Consider the following 16644-nt stretch of genomic DNA (forward strand, 5'->3'; position numbering starts at 1 on the left):
GCTGCGGCCAGTGCCAAAGAGGTTACTGCCTATGTTTTCCTCTAGGATTTTGATGGATTCCTCTCTCACATTGAAGTCTCTCATCCATTTAGAGTTGATCTTTGCCTATGGTGTAAGCGAATGGTCGAGTTTCACTCTTCTGTATCTAGCTATCTAATTTTCCCAGCACCAGATATCAGTTGCTTTCTTATACATTAAGGATGAAACTGTAGAAAGAGAAATTAGAGAATTGATTCCATTTACAATAGCACTGAAACCCATAAGATACTCTGCAACAAATCTAACCAAAGAGGTAAAGGATCCGTACTCTAGGGACTACAAAACTCTCATGAAAGAAATTGAAAAAGACACAAGAAGGTGAGGATACATTCCATGCTCATGGATCAGAAGAATAAACATTGTTAAAATGACTATGCGGCTCAGAGCAATCTACACTTTCAACGCCACCCCAATCAAAATACCAGCAGCATTTTTAAAAATGCTGGAACAGTACCACGCTGTCTTGGTGATCACAGCTTTGTAGTAAAGCTTGAAATCGGGTAACGTGATGCCGCCAGTTTTGTTTTTGTTTTTCAACATTTCCTTAGCAATTCGGGGTCTCTTCTGATTCCATACAAATTTTAGGATTATTTGCTCCAGCTCTTTGAAAAATACCGGTGGAATTTTGATCGGAATGGCATTAAAAGTATAGATTGCTCTAGGCAGTATAGACATTTTAACAATGTTTATTCTTCCGATCCAAGAGCATGGAACGGTCTTCCATCTTTTTGTGTCTTCTTCAGTTTCTTTCATGAGTGTTCTGTAGTTCCTCGAGTACAGGTCCTTTACCTCTTTGGTTAGGTTTATGCCCAGGTATCTTATGGTTCTTGGTGCTATAGTAAATGGAATCGATTCTCTAATTTCCCTTTCTGTATTTTCATTGTTAGTGTATAAGAAAGCCACTGATTTCTGTACATTGACTTTGTATCCTGCCACGTTACTGAAGTGCTGTATGAGTTCTAGTAGTTTGGGGGTGGAGTCTTTGGGGTTTTCCATATAAAGAATCATGTCATCTGCGAAGAGAGAGAGTTTGATTTCTTCAATGCCAATCTGGATACCTTTTGTTTCTCTTTGTTGTCTGATTGCTGTTGCTAGGACTCCTAATACTATGTTGAACAAGAGTGGTGAGAGTGGGCACCCTTGTCGTGTTCCTGATCTCAACGGGAAGGCAGCAAGCTTTTTCCCACTGAGGATGATATTTGCTGTGGGTGTTTCATAGATAGATTTTATGAAGTTCAGGAATGTTCCCTCTATCCCTATACTTTGAAGCGGGCATAAAAACAGACACATAGACCAGTGGAACAGAGTGGAGAGCCCAGATATGGACCCTCAACTCTATGGTCAAATAATCTTCGACAAAACAGGAAAAAATATACAATGGAAAAAAGACAGTCTCTTCAATAAATGGTGCTGGGAAAACTGGACAGCGATATGTAGAAGAATGAAACTTGACCATTCTCTTACACCGTACACAAAGATAAACTCGAAATGGATAAAAGACCTCAACGTGAGACAGGAATCCATCAGAATCCTAGAGGAGAACATAGGCAGTAACCCCTTCGATATCAGCCACAGCAACTTCTTTCAAGATATGTCTCCAAAGGCAAAGAAACAAAAGCGAAAATGAACTTTTGGGACTTCATCAAGATCAAAAGCTGCTGCACAGCAAAGGAAACAGTCAACCAAACAAAGAGGCAGCCCACGGAATGGGAGAAGATATTTGCAAATGACAGTACAGACAAAGGGCTGATATCCAGGATCTACAAAGAACTCCTCAAACTCAACACACACAAAACAGATAATCATATCAAAAAATGGGCAGAAGATATGAACAGACACTTCTCCAATGAAGACATACAAATGGCTATCAGACACATGAAAAAATGTTCATCATCACTAGCCATCAGGGAGGTTCAAATTAAAACCACATTGAGATACCACCTGACACCAGTTAGAATGTCCAAAATTAGCAAGACAGGAAACAACGTGTGTTGGAGAGGATGTGGAGAAAGGGGAACCCTCTTACACTGTTGGTGGGAATGCAAGTTAGTGCAGCCACTTTGGGGAACAGTGTGGAGATTCCTCAGGAAATTAAGAATAGAGCTTCCCTATGACCCTGCAATTGCTCTGCTGGGTATTTACCCCAAAGACACAGATGTAGTGAAAAGAAGAGCCACCTGTACCCCAATGTTTATTGCAGCAATGGCCACGGTCTCCAAACTGTGGAAAGAACCAAGATGCCCTTCAACGGATGAATGGATAAGGAAGATGTGGTCCATATACACAATGGAGTATTATGCCTCCATCAGAAAGGATGAATACCCAACTTTTGTAGCAACATGGACGGGACTGGAAGAGCTTATGCTGAGCGAAATAAGTCAAGCAGAGAGAGTCAAGTATCATATGGTCTCACTTATTTGTGGAGCATAACAAAGAACACGGAGGACATGGGGAGATGGAGAGGAGAAGGGAGTTGAGGGAAATTGGAAGGGGAGAGGAACCATGAGAGACTATGGACTCTGAAAAACAACCAGAGGGTTTTGAAGGGGCGGGGGCGTGGGAGGTTGAGGAACCAGGTGGTGGGGTATAGGGAGGGCACGTACTGCATGGAGCACTGGGTGTTGTGCAAAAACAATGAATACTGTTACGCTGAAAAAAATAAATTAATTAAAATACAGATAAAAAAAATGCTGGAACAAATATTCCTAAAATTTGTATGGAACCAGAAAAGACCCGAAATTGCCTAGGAAATGTTGAAAAAGAAAAGCAGAGCTGGGGGCACTACGTTGCCTAATTTCAAGCTATAGTACAAAGCTGTGATCACCAAGTCAGCATGGTACTGGTACAAAAACAGACCCATAGACCAATGGAACAGAATAGAGAGCCCAGATATGGACTCTCAACCCTATGGCTGTTTTTAAAATTTAAATTCACTTAGCCAAAATATAGTACATCATTGGTGTTTGATAAAATGATTAATGATTCATCCATTAAGTGTGATGCCCATTGCTCCTCACATCACCCAGGTACCCCATTCCCCCCATCTCCATCTCTGCAACCCTCAGTTTGGAGGGTTTGTCTCCCTCTCTGATTTCTTCCCATTAAATTTCCCCCGCCACCCCTATTGTCCTCTGCACTATTCCCTATGTTCCACATATGAGTGAAACCATATGATAATTGTCTTTCTCTGTTTGACTTATTTTGCTTAGCACACTCTCCTCCAGTTCCATCCAGGTCGATGCAAATGGTGGGCATTCATCCTTTCTGATGGCTGAGTAATATTCTATTGTATTTACGAACCACATTTTCTTTACCCATTCATCTGTTGAAGGACATCTTGGCTCCTTCCACCATTTGGCTATTATGGACATTGCTGCTATGAACATTGGGGTGCATGTGATCCTTCTTCTTTTTTTTTTTTTTAATTTATTTGACAGAGAGAGATCGCAAGTAGGCAGAGAGGCAGGCAGAGAGAGAGAGGAGGAAGCGGGCTCCCCACCAAGGAGAGAGCCCGATGCGGGGCTCGATCCCAGGACCCTGGGATCATGACCTGAGCTGAAGGCAGAGGCTTTAACCCTCTGAGCCACCCAGGTGCCTCTGATCCTTCTCTTCACTATGTCTGTATCTTTGGGGTAAATACCCAGTAGTGCAACCCCATGATCCAGCAATTGTACTACCCCGAATTTTATTTTCTTAACAAGATCTTCTGAAGTGCAAGTTTTAGTTTGCCTTCTGAATTTTTTTTACAGAGTCAGTTTACCATTGTTTTCTTTTTTTGTTCATGCTTTCTGTGCTGTAGGAAGTCTGACCTAACTCAAGTTAACAGAGTTTTTTCTTTTCTTATCATAACAAGTCTTATATCCTTATTATCCATTTTGGTTTATATTTGCATGTGATTTGAGCTAATGTGAAATTCCGTTGTTTTCCACATACATATTCAACTTTTCTTCAGTATTTGTCGAAAGCAAGTTTTCCCTCTTTGAATCACATGAGCTCCATGGTTGAAAATCAATCGCCCATACATGTGTACATTTATTTCTGGACTTTCTATTTGTTTTCCATTTATTTATATGCCTATATTTATTCTAGTACCACACTATCTTGGTGACTGTAGCTTTATAGTAACTTATGAAGTTAGGCAGTATGAGAAATCCAAATATGTGCTTCTCTATCTCGATTATTTTGGCTCTTTGAATCCTTTGTATGCCAGCAAAAGTTGTATAATCACCTTGCTGCTTTTTAGTCATTTGACTTGCTATGAATCAATAGGTCCACGTGGGGAGAATACACATCTTGGCAATACTGAGTCTTAAAATCTTATACACATCATCTATCCCTTCCTTCACTGAGATTGTTTCAAATTTCTCTCAGCAATGCTGATTGTGTTACATTCTGCAGCTTCACACGTATTTTGTTAGAGTCATCCTAAAGAGTTCATGTTTTGCATGTATTGTAAATGATACTTTTAATTCCAATGGTTTGTTTTTAGAATAGATAACTATAATCGGGTTTTGGTTATTGACCTCATGTCCTGCAACCTTGTTTATCTCACTAGCAGTAGATGTAAACACTTTTTAAAAGAGTTTTCCTTTAGAACTTCCTATGTATATGGTCATATCATCCATGAATAAAGACAATTTTTTCTTCTGTCCCTCCAACTTGCATGCCTTTTTAATTTTTTTTCAAACCCTGCCTTAATGCACTATGTCAGAGTGCCAATTGGTGCTGATTAGGAGGGGTGAGAGATCATAGAGGGGAAGCTTTGTGTTTTTGAACAATGAAGTATGTTTTAGGGACACCTGGGTGGCTCAGGTTGTTAAGCATCTGCTTTTGGCTCAGGTCACGATCTCCAGGTCCTGGGATTGGACTCCTGGTTCAGGCTCAGCAGGGAGTCTGCTTCTCCCTCTGCCTCTCCCCTCTGCTCCCCACCCCTCGTGAATAAATAAAATCTTTAAATCAAACAAACAAACAAACAAACAAAAACCCTGAAGTATGTTTTAGATGACCTTTATCAGGTTGAGGAAGTTTTTCCCATTCCTGGTTTCCAGATAATTTTTAATCTGAATAGGTGTTAAACTTTGTTAAATGTCTTTTCTGAATTATGTCACTGTCACATTGCAGCTATCATAAATGACCATCTACTTTATGGCTTAAAACAACACAAGCGTGTTATCCTACAGCTCTGGAAGGCGGAAGTCTAAAATGGGTCTTACAAGGCCAATGGCCAATATCTATATGTCTACAGAGTTATGTTCATCTGAGACCCCTAGGGGAAAAATTGTCCCTTGCCTTTCCTATGTTCTAAAGGCCACCTCTATTGCTTGGCTCCTGCCCCTTTCTCCATATTCAAGGCCAGCAGCATAGCATCTTTCAATCACACACCTCTCTGACCTCTACTCCTGCTTTCATATCTCCTTCTCTTCACCATAGTGTGCTGCTCCCCTCTTAAAAGGACTTTTGTAATTACATTGGTCCGCCTGGATCATCCAGGATCATCTCCACACCTCACCATCTTCAACTTAGTCACATCTGCAACATACCCTCTGCCATGGAAAGCAACATATTCAGACTTTACAGGGTTTAAAACATGAATATATATGAATGCCATTATTCTGCCTGTCACTTGCATCTGTTTAGATGAATTTATGTTTCTCTTAATCAATTACAAGTCCATTAACATCATTTTATTTTTGAATATATTTTCTTGTAATGCCTTTGTCTGGTTTTGCCACAAGGACACTTCTAGCTTCATGGAATGAATCAAGAAGTATTCCTTCTTCATTTTTCTGACAGAATTGTATAAATTTGGTGCTATTTCTTCCTGAACTACTTGTAGAACACACCGGCAGGGTCAACCGTGCCTGGAGTTTCCTCTGTGAGAAGGATTTTAGCCACAGATTCAATTTCCTTAAGAGATATAAGGGTATTCAAGCATTCTGTATTTTCTTGCAGTCTATCAAAGTTCATAGACTGGCATCTTTGAGAGAATTTGTCCATTTTATCTGCGTTGTCAATTTTTGGTAATGAAGTTGTTCTTTATGATTGCTTTAGTGGTTCTGCACGCTCAAGTCATGTCTCCTCTATTATTCCTGACACTGGTCATTAGCATCTTAACTGCTTTTCTTGATTAGTCTACATAGAGTTGTATCAATTGTATTAATCTTTTCAATAAACCAGCTATTGGTTTCATTCCATTTTTCTCTGTGGTTCGCTTTCTATTTCATTGATACCCTTAAAACTTTTTTTGATTTAAATTCAATAATTTGATTTAAATTCAATAAATTTAAATTGATTCAAATTGAAATTTAATTTAGCTTAAATTAAATTTAAATTCAATAAATTTAAATTGATTTAAATTCAATTAAAAAAATTTAAAAATTTTTAATTAAATTCAATTTAGTTAACCTATAGTATATTATTGGGTTCAAGGGTAGAATTCAGTGATTCGTCAGTTGCATAAAACACCCAGTGCTCATTACATCATGTGCACTCCAAAATGTCTGCCACCCAGACTCCCATCCCTCCCTCCCCCTTCCCATCCAGCAACCCTCCAATACATTCAGCCCTCCAATACATCCAAACAACTAGTTTGTTTCCTGAGATTAAGAGTCTCTTATGGTTTGCCTCCCTTTCTGTTTTTGCTCTTTTAATTTTCCCTTCCCTTCCCCTGTGTTCATCTTTTTATTTCTTAAATTCCGCATATGAGCATCAGCTCTGATGGCCTTTTTGCTTCCTTCTTTCTACTTCCTCTCAGTTTATTTTTTTACATCTCTTTGAAGCGTCTTAGTTTTGTATTTTATTGACGTCAAACCTTTCTTCTTTCCTGACATAAATGCAGAAAGTTACAATTTTCTCTCTCAGTAGTGCATTAGATGAATCACACAAAAGTCGACATGATGTGATTATGTTTCTCTTGAGTTCAAGTGACTTTCCAATTTCCCTAAGTGCCTCATCTTCAGCTGTGTGTTATTTTGAAGTCTATTGGTTACTTTCAAAGTTTTGTGGACTATCTAGAAATCTTCTTGTTATAGATTTCTTGTTTAATTCCACTGTGCCCAGAGAGCATGGATTTCAGTCCTTCTTCCATTTTTTTGACATCTTAATTTAGTTTTGCTTTCTTTTCAGTGTTCCAAAGTTCTTTGTTTATGCACCACACCCAGTGCTCCATGCAATAAGTGCCCTCCTTGATACCCACCACCAGGCTCACCCATCCCCTCACCCCTCTCCCTTCCAAAACCCTCAGTTTGTTTCTCAGAGCCCACAGTCCCTCTCAGTCCTTCTTCTTTGATGGAGTATTATTTTATAACCCATGATAGGATCCTGCCTCATGCATGTTTCATGCGCTTTTAAAGAAAGTGTGTATTCTACTGCTATGGGGGGAATGAACTATAATTAAGTTGAGTTAGCTCATAGTGTTGTTCAAGTTTTCTTTATAATTATTGACCTTCTCTCTATTTGCTATATCAAAATCTGAGAGAATTTTTGAAACTTCTATTAATAGATTTGTCTATATGTCTTTTAAGTTCTATCAGCTCTCACTTTATGAAATTTAAAGTTCTATTTTCCAGGGTGCCTGGTGATTGTTATGCTTTCCTAATTAATTGATGGTTTTATCATCATTAAATATCCCTGTGTATCATTAGTAATACTCCTGGTTCTAAAATTTAACTTAGCCATTATCAGAACATTTTCTCCCCTTACAATTTATGTTCCCATGGCATCTCTTTTTCAACCCTTTTACATTTGGCCTATCTCTGTTCACACCTTAAAGTGAGTCTCACTCTTCCTTTTTGCAGCCATCACGGAAGTGCCAGCAGCCAACAGGAAGTTTAATCCCTTTGTGACTTCTGACCTGAGCAAGAAGCAGAAATGGCATTTCAGTGCACCTTCTCACACTCGCATGAAGATTATGTCTTCCTGTCTTTCTAAGGAGCTGACACAGAAGTACAACTTTCCATCCATGCCCACCTGAAAGGATGATGAGGTACAGGTTGTGCCAGGACACGACAAAGGCCAGCAAATTGGCAAATTGTCTACATTTAGAAGAAATAGATCATCTACATTGAATGAGTACAGCGTGAGAAGGTGAATGGCATGAATGTCCACGTGGGCATTCACCCTAGCAAGGTGGCTACCACTAGACTAAAACTAGACAAAACCCACAAAATGATCCTTGAAGATCAAGCCAGATCTCATCAGGTAGGAAAAGAAAACTGCAAATATAAGGAAGAAACATTGACAAGACAGAGGAATAAAGTAATCTCATATAAGACGGCAAATAAAAACTGTTAAAATGAAAAAAAAAAAGTGAGTTTCTATTCAATGGCGTATTGTGTGTCTTGCAGTTCTCCTGCCTAGCAATCTCCCTTTTGTTAGGAAAGTTTAGAATGTATACAATTAGCTTAAGTGTAAGTACGGTTGGCTTTAACATCATCATCTTATTTTTTTAATTAAATTAAATTAAATTTTTTTCAGAGTTCCAAAATTCATTGTTTATGCACCACGCTCAGTGCTCCATGCAATACATGCCCTCCATAATACCCACCACCAGGTTCACCTAACCCCCCACCATTCTCCCCTCTAAAAACCTCAGTTTGTTTCTCAGAGTCCACAGCGTCTCATAGTTTGTCTCCCCCTCCCATTTCCCCCAAGTCACATCATCTTATTTTGAGTAGCTTTATTTCTCTTTTTCTTTCCTTCGTCCTGGCTTCCTTTATCCTTCCTTCCCTCCTTCCTTCTTATATTTCCTTCTTTCCTTTATCTTTTCATTCTTCCTTTAACCCAATTCCCTCACCACCTTATGTATAACTGAAGTATTTATCTTTCTCTTTTGCTTTTATTGATGTACTTTCCAGTATTCCACTTTTAATCTACATCTTGCTTTAATACTTATTCCTTTTGTTTTATATGTAAGTGGTCCCTGTAAGGATTATGTGATACATAGCTAAAAATCAGGCATTTCATCTTCAATGATAAAATTTTTCCTTACGTGTGAAGTAAAAACTTATCTTGCATGCTTTTATTTCTACACTCCCATCTGATTGGTTTTATTTCCATAAACTTTATTTATAGGTATATTGCACCCCCCCCACAATGCGTTGTTATTGGCTTTATAAACATTCACCTTTTTTTAAAAAAGATTTCTTTATTTATTTCACACACACACACACACACACACACACACACACACACAGCACGTGTGAGTAGGTGGAGGGGAGAAAGGAGAGGGAGAGAGAGAATCTCAAGCAGACAGCCTGCTGAGCATGACACCTGACACAAGGCTCAATCTCAGGAGCATGAGATCATGACCTGAGTCAAAATCCAGAATCGGACACTTTGCTGACTGAGCCATCCAGGCGTTCCAACATTCACTAAGGTTTATGTCTTTAATATTTTTAAGTAAAAAAATTTCATTATGTTCAATTAGCCAACATATAGTACATCATAAGTTTCTGTTGTAGTGTTCAACAATTCATCAGTTGGGTATAACACCCCGTGCTCATCCCAACACATGTGCTCTTTAATGCCCATCACCCGGTGACCCCATCCCCTCACCCTCCTCCCTTCTGTAACTCTCAGTTGGCTTCCCAGAGTCCAGAATCTCTCATGATTTGTCTCCCTCTCTGATTTCTTCCCATTCTGTTTTCCCTCCCTTCCCCTGTGGTCCTCTTCTCTATTCCTTATGTTCCACATATGAGTGAAACCATATGATAATTGTCTTTCTCTGCTTGACTTATTTCACTTAGCATAATCTCCTCCAGGTCCATCCATGTCGATGCAAATGGTGGGTATTCATCCTTTCTGATGGCTGAGTAATATTCTATTGCATATCTACACCACATCTTCTTTATCCATTTGTCTCTAGAAGGCATCTCACTTCAGAAGGCATCTCACTTCCTTCCACAGTTTGGCTATTGTGGACGTTGTTGCTATGAACATTGGGGCGCATGTGCCCCTTCTTTTCACTACATCTGATTCTTTCAGGTAAATATCCAGTAGTGCAATCACTGGGTCGTGGGGTAGCTCTATTTTTAACGTCTTGAGGAACTTCCATACTCTTTCCAGTGTGGCTGTATCAGCTTGCATTCCCACCACCAGTGCAAGAGGGTTCCCCCTTCTCCACAACCTCATCAACACTTGTTGTTTCCCGTCTTGTTAATTTTGGCCACTCTCGCTGGTGTAAGGTGGTATCTCATTGTGGTTTTGATTTGTATTTCCTTGTATTTGATTGTATTTCCTCGATGGCTAGAGATGCTGAACATTTTTCATGTGTCTGTTAACCATTTGTATGTCTTCTTTGGAGAAGTGTCTGTTCATGTCTTCTGCCGATTTCTTGAAGGATTATTTGGTGTTGAGTTTGGTAAGTTCTATATAGATGTTTGGATATCAGCCCCTTATCTCAATGTCATCTGCAAATATCTTCTCCCATTGCATTGATCGATTGCCTCTTAGTTTTGTTGACTGTTCTCTTTGCTGTGCAAAAGCTTTTTATCTTAAGGCATCCATTCCATTTACAATAGCTCCAAAACCCGTAAGACACCTAAACCAAAGAGGTAAAGGGATCTATACTCTAGGAACTGTAGAACACTTATGAAAGAAACTGAGGAAGACACAAAGAGATGGAACAACATTCCATGCTCATGGATTGGAAAAAATAAACATCGTTAAAATGTCTATGTTGGCCAGAGCAATTTACACTTTCAGTGCCATCGCTATCAAAAGAGCATTGACATTTTTCACAGAGTTGGAACAAACAATCCTGAACTTTTGTGGAACAAGAAAAGACCCCGAATTGCCAGGGGAATGTTGAGTAAGAAGACCAAAGCTGGGGGCATCACAATGCCTGACTTCAAGCTGTATTACAAAGATGTAGACATCAGGACAGCATGGTACTGGCACAAAAACAGACACATAGACCAATGGAACAGAATAGAGAGCCCAGAAATGGACCCTCAACTCTATGGTCAACTAGTCTTCGACCAAGCAGGAAAGAACACCCAATGGGGGAAAAAAAAGTCTCTTCAAAAAATGGTGCTGGGGGCATGCCTGGGTGGCTCAGTTGGTCGACCATCTGTCTTCGGCCCAGGTCATGATCCCAGGGTCCAGGGATCGAGTCCCGCTTCGGGCTCCTTGCTCAGCAGGGAGCCTGCTTCTCCCTCTGCCTGCTCTGCCCGTTCTGCCTACAGCTCTCCATACTTCTGCTCTCTCTCTGATAAATAAGTAAATAAAATCTTTTTTAAAATGGTGCTGGGAAAACTGGACAGACACATGTGGAAGAATGAAACTTAGACCATTCTCTTACACCATGCACAAAGATAAGCTCAAAATGGACGAAAGACCTCAGTGTGAGAGTGGAATCCATCAAAATCCTAGAGGAAGACATAGGCAGTAAGCTGCTTGACATTGGCCACAGAAATTTCTTTCAGACACATCTCTTAAAAAAAAAAAGACACATTTCTAAAGACGAGGGAAACAAAGGCAAAAATGAACTTTTGGGACTTCAGTTAATTTTAAAGAAACTTTTGAAGAGAAAAATAATTTACTTTCCCTGTATTAACCATTTCTATAGCTATTCATTCATTTGTGTTCATCTGGGTTGACATATGGCATGGTTTTCCTTAGTCCTAGAAGAATGTATTTAATTTTTTTTTAGTGAAATACACTACTGTTCAATTCTAATAAAGTTTGGTTGAAAAAAAAAACCATTTTGTCATTATTTCTTCAATTGTATCTTTAAATACAGTGATGTAGACTTCTTCTGGACCTGCAGTTCTAGGGATCTGAACACATGTATAGATTCCTGTAGCCACCATCAGAACACATCTACAGCCCCCAAGAAGTCCCTGGTATTATCCCTTTGTAGTCACACTCTTTTTCTACACCTACCTGGGGCACCACTGATTGCTTTCCTTTATGATGCTTTTAACATCTCCAGAAAGTCATAGAAATGGAACCATTTAAAATGTAACCTTCTGGGGCTCCTGGTCAGCTTAGTCGGTTAAGTGTCTGCCTTCAGCTCAGGTCATGATCCCAGGGTCCTGGGATGGATTCCTGCCTTGGGCTCCCTGCTCAGCCAGGAGTCTGCTTCTCGCTCTCCCTTTGCCCTGCTCGTGCTCAATCTCTCTCTCTCTCTCTCCTTCAGTGTCTCTCTCTCTCTCTAAAATAAATAAATAAAATCTTAAAAAAAAAAACAAAATAAAATAAATTGTAACCCCACTGAGCCTGGCTTCTATCACTAAACATAATGCTTTTGAGTTTCATCCAAGTTGTTGACTGCATTAATACTTCATTCCTTTAGACCACTGAGTAATATTTAATTGTATGGAAGGAATAAACTTTGTCACAGGATATTTGGATTGTTTCAAGTTTGGGGTGATTTTTAAAGATTTTTATTTTTTTTCAGTGTTCCAAGATGCATTGTTTATGCACCACACCCAGTGCTCCATGCAATACGTGCCTTCCTTAATAGGTTTGGGGTGATAAAGAACAGAACTGCTACGAACATTCACTTATAGGTTTTTTTAATGAACTCAAGTTGAAAATTGTCTCGGAGAAATACTTCAGAGTGAGATTGCTAGGTCATGTGACTGAGTATATGTCTAACTTCATAAAAAGCAATAACATTGCTTTCCAGAGTGGTTGTTCTACCTTACATTCCCCTCCAGCACCAGTTGCTGCCCATCCTCAACACCATTTGATATTGTCACATGTTGGTGTTCTATTTGCTTGTTTGCTTTTTGTAATTTCAGCAGTTTTAATACAGAAACACTGGTATCTCACCATAGTTTTAATTTGCATTGTCTGAAAGCCAGTGAGTGTTCTCATCTGTTCATGTGCTCAATTGCCACTTCTATATCCTTTTCATTGATGTATCTCATCAAAAATTTTTTCCATTATTTTCTTAATGTTGAGTTTTTTTTAAAAGATTTTATTTATTTCTTTGACAGACAGAGATCACAAGTATGCAGAGAGGCAGGCAGAGAGAGAGGGAAGTGGACTCTCGGCTGAGCAGGGAGCCCGATGCAGGGCTCGATGCAGGGCTCGATGCAGGGCTCGATCCCAGGACGGTGAGAGCATGGCCTGAGCCGAAAGCAGCGACTTAACCCACTGAGCCACCCAGGCACCCCTTACTGTTGAGTTTTGACAGTTCCTCATCTACTCTGGATCTGAGTCTTCTATTGTTGAGGTCATTGTAAATACATTCTCCCAGCCTGAGATTTTTCTCCTCAAACCCTTTAACAGCATCTTTAACAGAAACAAAAACAAAAACAAAAACCAACCAACCAACCAAAGAAACAAAACAACAAGGCGGGCTGGGGGGTGGTGGGGGAAGTGGTGGCAGGTTGGAGGTATTCTACCTAGAACATGTTTCTCAAACCTACCTCGAAGATTTTGTTGCTTCCTTTTAAACATTTTAGAGCTTCATATTCACTATTTATATATAAGCTTTAGTTTTAGTGAGTTACAGTATAAGATGTGAGATCTTTTTTCTTTTAGGTGGACATCCATTGTTTTCCACACATTTGTTGAAGAGTTGTCAATGTAGGTAATATGATTCCTCCACATTTATTCTTCTTTTTCCCCCATACGCTTTTTGGCTATTCTTTTTGTTTGTGCATTTGCTTTTAGTTTCCATATAAGCTTTAGGATTGGCTTATCTATGTCTACAACACATCCTGCTGCCAGGATTTTTATTGGAATCACAGTAAGTCCAGAGATCAATTTCAGAAGAATTCATATCTTTACTATGTTAAATATTCTAACCTACGACCATGGTATGTTCCTCCATTTATTTAGGTCTTCCTTTGTTTGTTTGGGTTTTTTTTTTTTCCTGCGTTTTCCTGCTTTTAGCACTTAAATACCCTGCATCATTTGTTAGAGTCACATCTAAGAACTGATTTTCTTTTTTGAGTGGTAAATTTCTTTTTCCAACACTCTTTTGCTAGTGTGTATAAATGTGGTGGCTTTTTGTATTTTAATCTTATATCCTGCACTGTAGATCAATTCGTTTACTAGTTCTAAGACATTTGTGTGTAATCTGTATGGTTTTAACAGAGAAAATCAGATTTTCGTGAATAGGAGCCATTTTGATTGATTTATTTTTTTAAAGATCTCATTTATTGACTTGAGATAGTGAGAGCTAGAAAGAGGACGAGCGGTGAGCAGGGGTGAGGGGCAGAAGGAGAGGGAAAAAAGGGACTCCCTGCCGAGCACGGAGCTCTGACCTGGTGTCTGTCCCAGAACCCTGAAATCATGACCTGACCTGAAGACACGTCCTTAACCAGCTGAGCCTCCCAGGTGTCCCACCATTTTGATTTAATCTGCTGATTCGTGCCACCCCATGGATGAATATCCAAAGCACTGAAGCAGAGAAAAAGAAGGCCGACATGGAAGATTACATACGGTATGTTTATGTGTATATCAGACTCTAAGAAAGAGAATTCTCATCCGTAGTGATAGAGAAAGATCAGTGGTGGCCTAAGGCTGGATGTGGATGGTAGGAATTCCCTGGGAAGAGGTGCGAGGGAACACACATAGATGGTGAAACTATTCTTTTTCTTGATTGGGGTGGGAGTGACATGGATGGTAGCATTTGTCAAAGTCCATTGAACTGTCCACTTCAGTAGGCATTATTTTGTTTGTAAATCAAACCTCAGTGGATAAAGAGAGCCCTGTTGTTAGGTTGATTTGGAGGACCTCGGGTCGCTAAAAGACAAAAGAGAGACCTGTGATAATGAAAACGTTCAAGGCCTTATCATCATTCAAAGGTTGTACTTGTGGGCAACTAGCACAAGGCTCCAGCCAGCCTCTCCTCCCCACCCACCCCCGCCACCACACAGATGAACAAGGCGTGCTTCAGAACAAGAATTTGAAACTACACTGGTTGGACCCCATCTCCTGGGAAACGTCCTTCTGCACTGATTTTTGCCCTTAACTCTGCCCCCACTGCATTCCAACCTTGTGCCTTGTGCCCTTTTTTTTTCAGGTTTAGGGGGGAAAAAGCAAGAGGAGGAGATTTGAGGGGGTGGTCTGATTGGAGGGGACCTCCACGGTGTCCCTGTTCCAGTTGCTAGGACCCCAAATTTTCTCAGACAGCTTCAGAGACAGGCTAAAGCCTAATTTGCAGCCGCTGGTGTTCCACAAGGCACATGTTTACCCAGCTCCTCAGGTATCTCAGATTCCTGGCTAAAGGCAATGGGCAAGTGGTTGTAGAGCTCCATCTTTCCATTTCTTCCCTCTCTGCTTTCAGAAGGCTCACTTCCACATAGACCTTGTCTCTGATATCCCCTCCCTCGGGGCCACGTGGGGTAGCAACATGCGGTAATTCTCTAATGTTTTTGAAGAGCCATGCACAAATTCAGACTTCCATGGACAGTTGGAGTCATCAACATCAACATCAACAGGGGAGTTGATTTGTTCCACATCCTCCTCAAGTCTAGCCCCAGAGTCTTTGTAATTTTCTTCTTTCTTGTGGTCACTGGGTCTGGAGCTTTGCAACCCATAGATACGTCAACTACCGCAAAATAAATTTGCATGTGTTGGCTGAACCACAGGCTAAGACAGGACGCCTGGCAAGGGACTGTTGTGTCACCTTGAGGTGTGACAGCCCATTTCTGACATGGATGCTGAAGTGTTGGCATCCTGGGGGACTGCGACGCTTCAAAGTCATATTTGAAGTGCACGATGTCCTGCAGGTTTCTATCATTCCTATGACGCTAGTTTCCAAATAAAAGGCACTTGTGATACGGAGTCGTCCCAAACTGAAATCTGGGGAACTTGAGAACTTGACATTGGTCAAGTCATTTCCTCTGCCTGGTCCTCAGTCTCCTCACTGGAAAGGGGGTTGGTGTTTAGGGTGAGGGTTCTTGTGCTACTAGATTTCCGATGACTTCGATCTGTACTGCTCGGTACTGTCTTTGAGACTGCGAGGCAAGCACCGTAGGTAACCCTGACTGTGCAGATGAGAAAATGGAGGTTCTGAGAGGTGAAGGGACTTGCCCGAGGTCACGGGGCTCAGAGGGACAGGGAGGGATGTCAATCTCAAGCGCTTTCCCGAGGACCCCCTTCTCAGACATGCACACATTGGGGGAGGGGCACATGCACCTGTCATTCTCACACTGCTACAGTGCTTTACCCACTTCCTACCTTCTTTCATGCACAGGCCACACCAGCTGCTCCCAGCCGCCCATGGAGCTGGGCCAGGCAGTGCTGGGTTCATGCTTTTACCCCTATTACTCCGTGGGGAAACTTGAGGCCCGGAGAGATGATGCGACTGGGAAAGCAGACCCATAGTACCTCAGAGTACATCTATCCAGCCCAGTCTTGTGCTGTGAGAGGTGGGAACTCTGAGGGCCAGAGAGAGAAAAGGCTGGGCCAAGGTCACTCGTCCAGGTGGTAGCAGAGCCAGGTCAGAGACTTCAGGCAAGTCAGTTCCCTTCTCTGAGTCCGATTTGTCCCATGTGCCACGGGGAACAGTAACCCCCGCAGAGTATCAGCGAGGGTGGAATGAGGTCTTGCACCCAAAGCACCAGGCCCCAGGGCCTGACAACAATGATGACAAAGATGAGGATGAGGAGCAGGATGGACGCCTAGGATACCTCCAAA

General features: G+C 40.9%; 1 pseudogene; it reads left to right on the forward strand.

Moving 5' to 3' along the window:
• Positions 1 to 4743: 4743 nt before the first annotated feature.
• LOC123934632 lies at positions 4744 to 16332 on the forward strand (annotated as a pseudogene).
• Positions 16333 to 16644: the final 312 nt, after the last annotated feature.

Source organism: Meles meles, chromosome X (assembly GCF_922984935.1).
Source record: "Meles meles chromosome X, mMelMel3.1 paternal haplotype, whole genome shotgun sequence".
NCBI classification, from domain to species: Eukaryota; Metazoa; Chordata; class Mammalia; order Carnivora; family Mustelidae; genus Meles; species Meles meles.